This window comes from Eucyclogobius newberryi, unplaced genomic scaffold, assembly GCF_026437365.1.
Source record: "Eucyclogobius newberryi isolate DKJ021-1_F unplaced genomic scaffold, fEucNew1.0.hap1 SCAF_1, whole genome shotgun sequence".
Taxonomy (NCBI): Eukaryota; Metazoa; Chordata; class Actinopteri; order Gobiiformes; family Gobiidae; genus Eucyclogobius; species Eucyclogobius newberryi.
In genome coordinates this window covers 31,990,046-31,997,464 of record NW_027315723.1, presented here as the reverse complement: position 1 = coordinate 31,997,464, position 7,419 = coordinate 31,990,046, and the positions used below count along the sequence as shown (strand labels likewise).

At 42.7% G+C, this 7,419-nt stretch overlaps 1 protein-coding gene across 5 annotated transcripts in view; it reads left to right on the top strand.

Moving 5' to 3' along the window:
• Positions 1–2,052: 2,052 nt before the first annotated feature.
• The window catches only part of LOC140359218 (dystrobrevin beta-like), a 31,708-nt gene continuing 26,341 nt past the window's right edge, over positions 2,053–7,419 (top strand). For 2 of the 5 annotated variants that reach the window (XR_011926846.1, XR_011926844.1), the window contains exon 1: positions 2,053–2,356. The gene's annotated coding sequence lies outside the window, so the exon portion shown is untranslated. The remainder of the gene's footprint in view (positions 2,357–7,419) is intronic. The other 3 variants (XM_072444101.1, XM_072444093.1, XR_011926847.1) reach the window with 2 other exon arrangements.

The following is a 7,419-nucleotide window of genomic DNA, read 5'->3' as shown; positions in this document are numbered from 1 at the left end:
TTATCTGATTTTTATCTTTTTATTTTTATTTATCTATTTTATTTCCCCCCTCCATTCCCTATTAAGATAGGAGAGGAGTTTTATTAATAAGAGTTTTTTGTTTTGTTCTATTAAGAGTTCTATTAAGAGTGTGTTTTTGAAACTTCCTATAATCTGTCCTTTCCTCCTGTTTCTACTGCGTTGTAACAACGAAATTTCCCCTTGTGTGGATATTAAAGGATTATCTTATCTTATCTTAACTTATCATGATGTTAGAAGGTGGAAAGTGAATCACTCATCCACATGTTGCCAATTTAGGCTGCAATCGACTCTGAACTAAACTGTTTAAAAGCACCCCTGACACGTGATGGTCGCCAGAGTTGAATCTGATTTGTTATTAAGAGTATTGTTAATTGAAGCTTCAATTAATACAAAGATGAACTCCAAAAGCTAAATTTGCCTTTCATTACTGTTGTTTATTCCCTGCCAATGCTCCCCACAGTAAAAATAGTCACGTGCTGCAGGAGTTCTATTGTCACATTTCAAAAGTGGCTACATGACATTTTAGAGTCTTACGTTTTTCATAACTAACTACAGGGCTGTGGGCGGGGATAGAGGGTAGGTGAAAACAGGAATTTAGTGAGCACCACCGGAACCTCAGACACAGGACAATACTTGAACATGCAAAGGGAACTTATGATGAGGAAACACTGTTGTGGTTAAGAGCTCAATAAAGTGGATTTTGCACATGATGTTCCCTTTAATCCCCACATCAAGACCTGGTTACCACTTGTTACTCTGTTACTCCCAGTTACTCTGTTACCACTTGTTACTCTGTTACTCCCAGTTACTCTGTTACCACTTGTTACTCTGTTACTCCCAGTTACTCTGTTACCACTTGTTACTCCGTTACTCCCAGTTACTCTGTTACCACTTGTTACTCCGTTACTCCCAGTTACTCTGTTACCACTTGTTACTCTGTTACTCCCAGTTACTCTGTTACCACTTGTTACTCCGTTACTCCCAGTTACTCTGTTACCACTTGTTACTCCGTTACTCCCAGTTACTCTGTTACCACTTGTTACTCCGTTACTCCCAGTTACTCTGTTACCACTTGTTACTCCGTTACACCCAGTTACTCTGTTACCACTTGTTACTCCGTTACTCCCAGTTACTCTGTTACCACTTGTTACTCCGTTACTCCCAGTTACTCTGTTACCACTTGTTACTCCGTTACTCCCAGTTACTCTGTTACCACTTGTTACTCCGTTACTCCCAGTTACTCTGTTACCACTTGTTACTCCGTTACTCCCAGTTACTCTGTTACCACTTGTTACTCTGTTACTCCCAGTTACTCTGTTACCACTTGTTACTCTGTTACTCCCAGTTACTCTGTTACCACTTGTTACTCTGTTACTCCCAGTTACTCTGTTACCACTTGTTACTCCGTTACTCCCAGTTACTCTGTTACCACTTGTTACTCCGTTACTCCCAGTTACTCTGTTACCACTTGTTACTCCCAGTTACTCTGTTACCACTTGTTACTCTGTTACTCCCAGTTACTCTGTTACCACTTGTTACTCTGTTACTCCCAGTTACTCTGTTACCACTTGTTACTCTGTTACTCCCAGTTACTCTGTTACCACTTGTTACTCCGTTACTCCCAGTTACTCTGTTAGTTACCACTTGTTACTCTGTTACTGTCGGTTACTCTGTTACCACTTGTTACTCTGTTACTGTCGGTTACTCTGTTACTCCCAGTTACTGTTGGTTACTCTGTTACAGCTGATTACTCTGTTACTGCAGTTTACTCCTGGTTACTCTGTTACTCCCAGTTACTGCTGGTTACTCTGTTACTCCTGGTTACTCTGTTACTCCTGGTTACTCTGTTACTCCCGGTTACTCCTGGTTATTCTGTTACTCCCGGTTATTCCTTGGTTACTCTGTTACTCCTGGTTACTCTGTTACTCCCGGTTACTCCTGGTTACGTTACTCCCGGTCACATCCATGGAGCGGGCTAATAAGCGGGGTTTGTATGTTTTGTGTCGCTGTCAAAAGGGGCGCGCGGTGGGCGGACGCACGAGCGCACAGAGGAGTGACTTTCTTTCAAAAATAGTAGCCCACACGGCGTCGAGTCGGCTCCCGGTCACTACACACGAGCGGGGCGGCTATGGAGGCTGGGAAACGTGACTCTGCGCGGAAATAAACTTCATAACGGGAAGTTTGAACCGGAGAGAAGGACGCCAAGGGAAGGACACAAGGGAAGGACACAAGAGAGAAGACACAAGGGAAGGACACAAGAGAGAGGAAGCGGAGATTTGCGCTGAAGTGTTCCATGTCATTTGGCGACGAATACCTGCCGAAAATAGTCCTCCCGGTGAGTAAAAGCCCGAGTCGTGTGGCCTCTTACGGAGCCCGCCACACACGCCACACGAGCCACACGAGCCAGCAGCAGTCACGAACACGTCTGCGACATGTTTCAGGTGAAATGAGAACGCGCGGTTGATTCGATGGAACAAGGTGAACGAACGGGGAGTCGAACTCTTCTGCAACATGGCCGCGCTCAGGAGCCCGTTTCCCCAAAAGTTACACTCACACAAAGCTTCAGCTCAAACACACTTCAAACACACGCCACGAGCTCGGAGTTTATCTTAACGGCAGAAGAATGTCTATAGTCGAGTGTAAGTTTGGCGTGCTGTAGATGGCTCCATTTAAACCCATGACGCGCTCTGAAGGCATGCCCACTTTTCAAATCATAACCTCTGCTCTGAGTGGGCCAGTGCGTTTGTGGGGATCGTGGGCCAGTTGTCAGTAGTAAGACTCATTCATTGTGTGATTTGGGGGAAAATAAACCATCATTTTAAGTTTAATTGTGGACTTCTACAATAGGACTGCTCAATGTCTGTACAAGATGCAAACCACGAGGACAAAACTGTGGGCGAAATGTACTTTAAAGTAACCAAATACACGTAGCACAGTCAGAAGCACTGCCTCAGATCATCACTTTATAAACATCTTTTCTATTCTATTTTGTCTGTAAAGTTGTGTCTGGATTAAAGAAAAACACCTGGCCTAAACAGCAGTAATAAATAAAAAATAAGTCAAGTCAGGGGTGTCCAAACTATGGTCCGGGGGCTAAATGTGGCCCTCAGACTTTCGGCTAAATTGGCCCAAACAACAAAAAATAGAACTTTTTTCTGTAAAATTGGAAGAATTATGCTCTAATAACCTATAGGACACACATTTTGATGAGATACAGACCTAATATTAATGTTCCGTGCCTTATTAAAGGTGTGGAGGCTCATCAAAACACACTCACACTAAACAAACTCAACTGGCTGCACGCTTTTACCTAATGACATTCTGTTGCTAGAATAACATTTGTAATACAAAGAGGAGAAAAGTGGCATTGGACAGGGTTTGTTACTGACCAGTTTGAATGCACTGAACAAGCCACGTTTTAGGCTTTGGATTTGATAAAGTAGAAAGTAATAGTTATTCTGATCATTTTTCACTCAAACACACTTGTCATGTTCCTAAACCTTGACCTTAAACACGTGTGTCAAATGTGGATTTAAACATTTCATGCACGGAAGCACTGACGGCATCATAAATAACAGTTCGTCAAATACATCAGTCAAAATCTCTGTCATGAAAAGAACACTCGTTCGTGAATCTTCTGCAAACACGCGCTTAATAATTAGTAATTTCTCTGCTTTCGTTCGCTGCCTTTGTCTCCAACGTGAGCTCTTTTTTATTTGCTGCGTGTCAGGGGCAGTGGGTGGGATCATTGCGGCGGTGGTGAGTGAGTAACCTATGATTAGGAGACGACTCATTCCTCTCGCAGCTTCATTTGATTCCACAGGAGCCACATTTATTAAAACCCCGCTGTTACTCATTCACGACCTCCGCTGAACCTAAATCCTTTTTTTTTGTGATTTGGTTTGTTCTCACGACCACCGACATGTGGATGGTTGGCCGGCTTGAGTGCCAAACGTCAGTCAAACCCGTCACGCTTCAGCACCGCGACATGATAGAGTGTATTTCCTCTTGTCGACTTCCGGAGCTGTGGCTTTTGCTCTTTCACCATCGCGTTTCCTGTGTCTCTTGTACTTTGATCTGGTCTTTTTTAGAATTAACTAAAGTGTTGTCAGGGTACTAAAGCACTCCATTTTGATACTCGAGTCTCAATAGTCTTGGAAGATGTCGATTTTTATAATTATGACACAGTATTCAATGTACTTTTTGTCTATTTTAGTGAAATGTATTCATATTACTTAATAAGCCACCCAGATAAACACGATTTAAACCTGATTTTAAATGTTTTGCAGCTGATGGTCATTTAGCAGTGGGGGTCCAGGGTCAGTTGCACAGTTGTTTTGGGGGGTCCCGGCCTGAAAAGAGTGAACATAATGTTGCTTTCGATGGGGACGGTTAGATCTGTGTAAAAGCTTCTCATACGTTGCCCTTATTTAAAGCCCATATCGTTGTGTTTACATAAAATAGTAGAACAAGGTTTTTAGTGGGGAATATACACATACACAACATGATATGATGTCCCTCTTGTCTTCTATTATGCTTCAACATTTCCTCATTCCTATCTGACTATTTTTGTTGTAGTTTGTACTATAAAAGTCAAAATGCTCTTAGTTGGGGCCTTTAGGCCGTCGATGAACAGTCGATGAAGCGGTCGATAGTATTCCGCCTTTTTACAAATAAATGCATTGTTTCCTAGTTCTTTCCTGTGGAAATCTTTTTTGGCACACCTCAGGTGGCGCTGTAGTGTGGTAAGAGAAAGTTGTAGTGTGGTAAGAGGAAGTTTTGACCAGAGCCCTACTCTCAGTTAACCAAGATCATGGTCAGTCAAAAACATTGTGTATTTGTTTAGAAAGTCTTTTTTAACTTTGGTGACACTTTGGAACTGGACGAGTGATGTGTAACCAGAGATTTGTGACTTCTGTTTTTACCTGCCCTGAGGTCAAACGTGGCAGGTTGTGGTCGTCGCCATAGACACAGAGGTCAAAGGTCAGGAGGCAGGGGAGATCTGAGAGTTTTAACTTTCAGTCCAACCTGCTAAAAGTAAAGTATGCATGTTTACATAAGTCTATGTTTTAAAGGACACATATTATAAGATTGTTCATGCATCAAAAACATATCTGGAGTAGCACTTCATTCATTCATGCTGGTTTGAGGAATCTGGATAGAAAACTAAAAATGTAGTTTGTTATAAATATTTTCTTTAGTTCTAAAACATGAGATGCCAAACAAAAGGCAATTAAGTAAGTTTTATCTATAAGGCACAAAACACCACAATGGCCCAAAGTGCAGTACAAAGGCAATATGAAAATATAGCCGCAAGCGGCAATGATCGGCCCTCGCCACGCCGCCGCCACACCGCCGCCACGCCGCAAGAGGAGGGGGCGCTAACGCGCCCCAATTGTCCTTTTATCACGCCTACTGCTGAATCTGTGACGCTGTCAAATGTTCTCCCCTTTGTTTTACCATCAAAAAGCAATTTTATTTTGAATTCTTGGCAAAATGTGCGGCTTTGCCGCACAGACACCGTGACTCTTTGAATGAAAATGTGGATAACTTTTGATGGTCCTGAAGATGAGTCTCACCAAATTTCAGGTTAATAGGGCTGACGCCCTGGGAGGAGTTTGTGAAAGTCTAAAGTGTAAACATGTTCTGGCCCCATTGGAATAACATGGGAGGTTTCGGTCATCGTTACGGCAACGCCATAACAATTATGACATGGGTCTCATTGACTTTTTTGATGGGGATGCTAAAATTGAGTTGTGTGTCAAATTTCATATAATTTCGCAAAACTAAACATTTAACCTCCATATAAAATCTGTAGGGGGCGCTGTGGCGCCAAATGAATTTATTTCACTTCAAGTAGGTTTAGGGCAAAGAGTTTAACAACTGATTCTAATTTGACGCAATTCGGACTTTATCTGCGCAAACGGCAGAAATTTTAAATATGGGAGATTTCTGAAATTTTAGTTACAGTTTGCGGCTTCGCCGCACAGAGACCGTGAGAGGTATCAATGTAATTTGGATAACTTTTGATGTCCCACTCCTCAGTAGCATTTTCACCAAATTTCAGCTTTTTAGGGCCAACGCCCTGGGAGGAGTTCGTAAAAGTACGACGTTTGGAAAAACTCCGAAGTCATGTTTAGCCATTTTTGAAGCAATATGGCCGACATTTGGTTCGGGGGACGGCGTTGCCGTAATAATATTTTTTACTTCTCTTGTCACCATCTACCTCTGCGCCAAATTTCATGATTCTACGATCAGATTTTTTTTGGGTCATTTCCCATCTCTCAATGCATTTTTGGTACATTTGGGGGCGCTGACGCGCCAATTTTTTTTTATTTTAGAAAAGGGAAATAGCCAGAATGTAGAGAGGCACGATTTTTAGAGGTGTGCAAATTTTTGTGACTTTTCGTCAATGTTCACTGGGTGAAAAATAGGGGGGTTGGTCCCGAGAAGAAGAAGAAGAAGAAGAAAGAAAGAAAGAAAGAATAATATTCCGATGCGAAAACAATGTTTCCCATTTTTCAAATATCATAAACTATACATTTTCGGAAAGCGCTCGCGCTTTCCTACCTCATGGTGTGGGTCCCTGGTCACTGACGGGTACTTTCGATAATTTTGAGTGGGCTCCGCCCACTTTGTGTTTTTGGCCCTCTATACAGTAATAATGTTCAATTTTTGCATTACATGCTTATATGCACGGAACATGCAAGAGATGGGGAACGTATTCGTGAGCTACTTAGCGCAAATGAGTGCTTTATATGGGGATGACGACCGCTTCGCGGTCGTCATCCCAATGTAAAGTGCTCGTTTAGTGCGAACTTTTGCACGGGCTTCGCCCGTTTACAACGGTAATGTTCCATTTTCCTACAACTAATTAGTATGCACGGGGCGTGCATGAGTGGAGGAGTGCGTTAGTGAGTGTTTGGAAGTGGGCGAGCGCTTCGCGCTCGATTTCGTGCGCACTACGTGCGCACTTTCGCAGCCGTGCTTCGCACGGCCTTACGAGATTAATAGGCCTCTCGCCAGCTTGTGGCGCTCGGGCCTAATAAAATAAAAAAGCTACTCAAGAGCATGTTTAAAGGCCAATAACAACAGAAATAATGCATCGTATTTTCCCGTTAAAATAAGAGAGCCATTATTGGTCCCAGACTGGAGAAGTTCATCCATGACAGCGCTCGGTGGTAACAGATGTGTACCTGACTTTTGCGATGTAAATGAGTGATTTTTGTGTTTTCCCCAGAGAGTGAAAGCAGCTCTTTGTGATAAAAGGAGACCACTGTACACTGTCTGCAGCTAATAATAAGGTTTTTTAGAATAGTACTTTTAAACCAGGAAGTAAGAGCCAAAAGAAGTGCTCTGATTGGCTGCGCTTGGGTGGTCCACCCCAGCTGCAGTTGC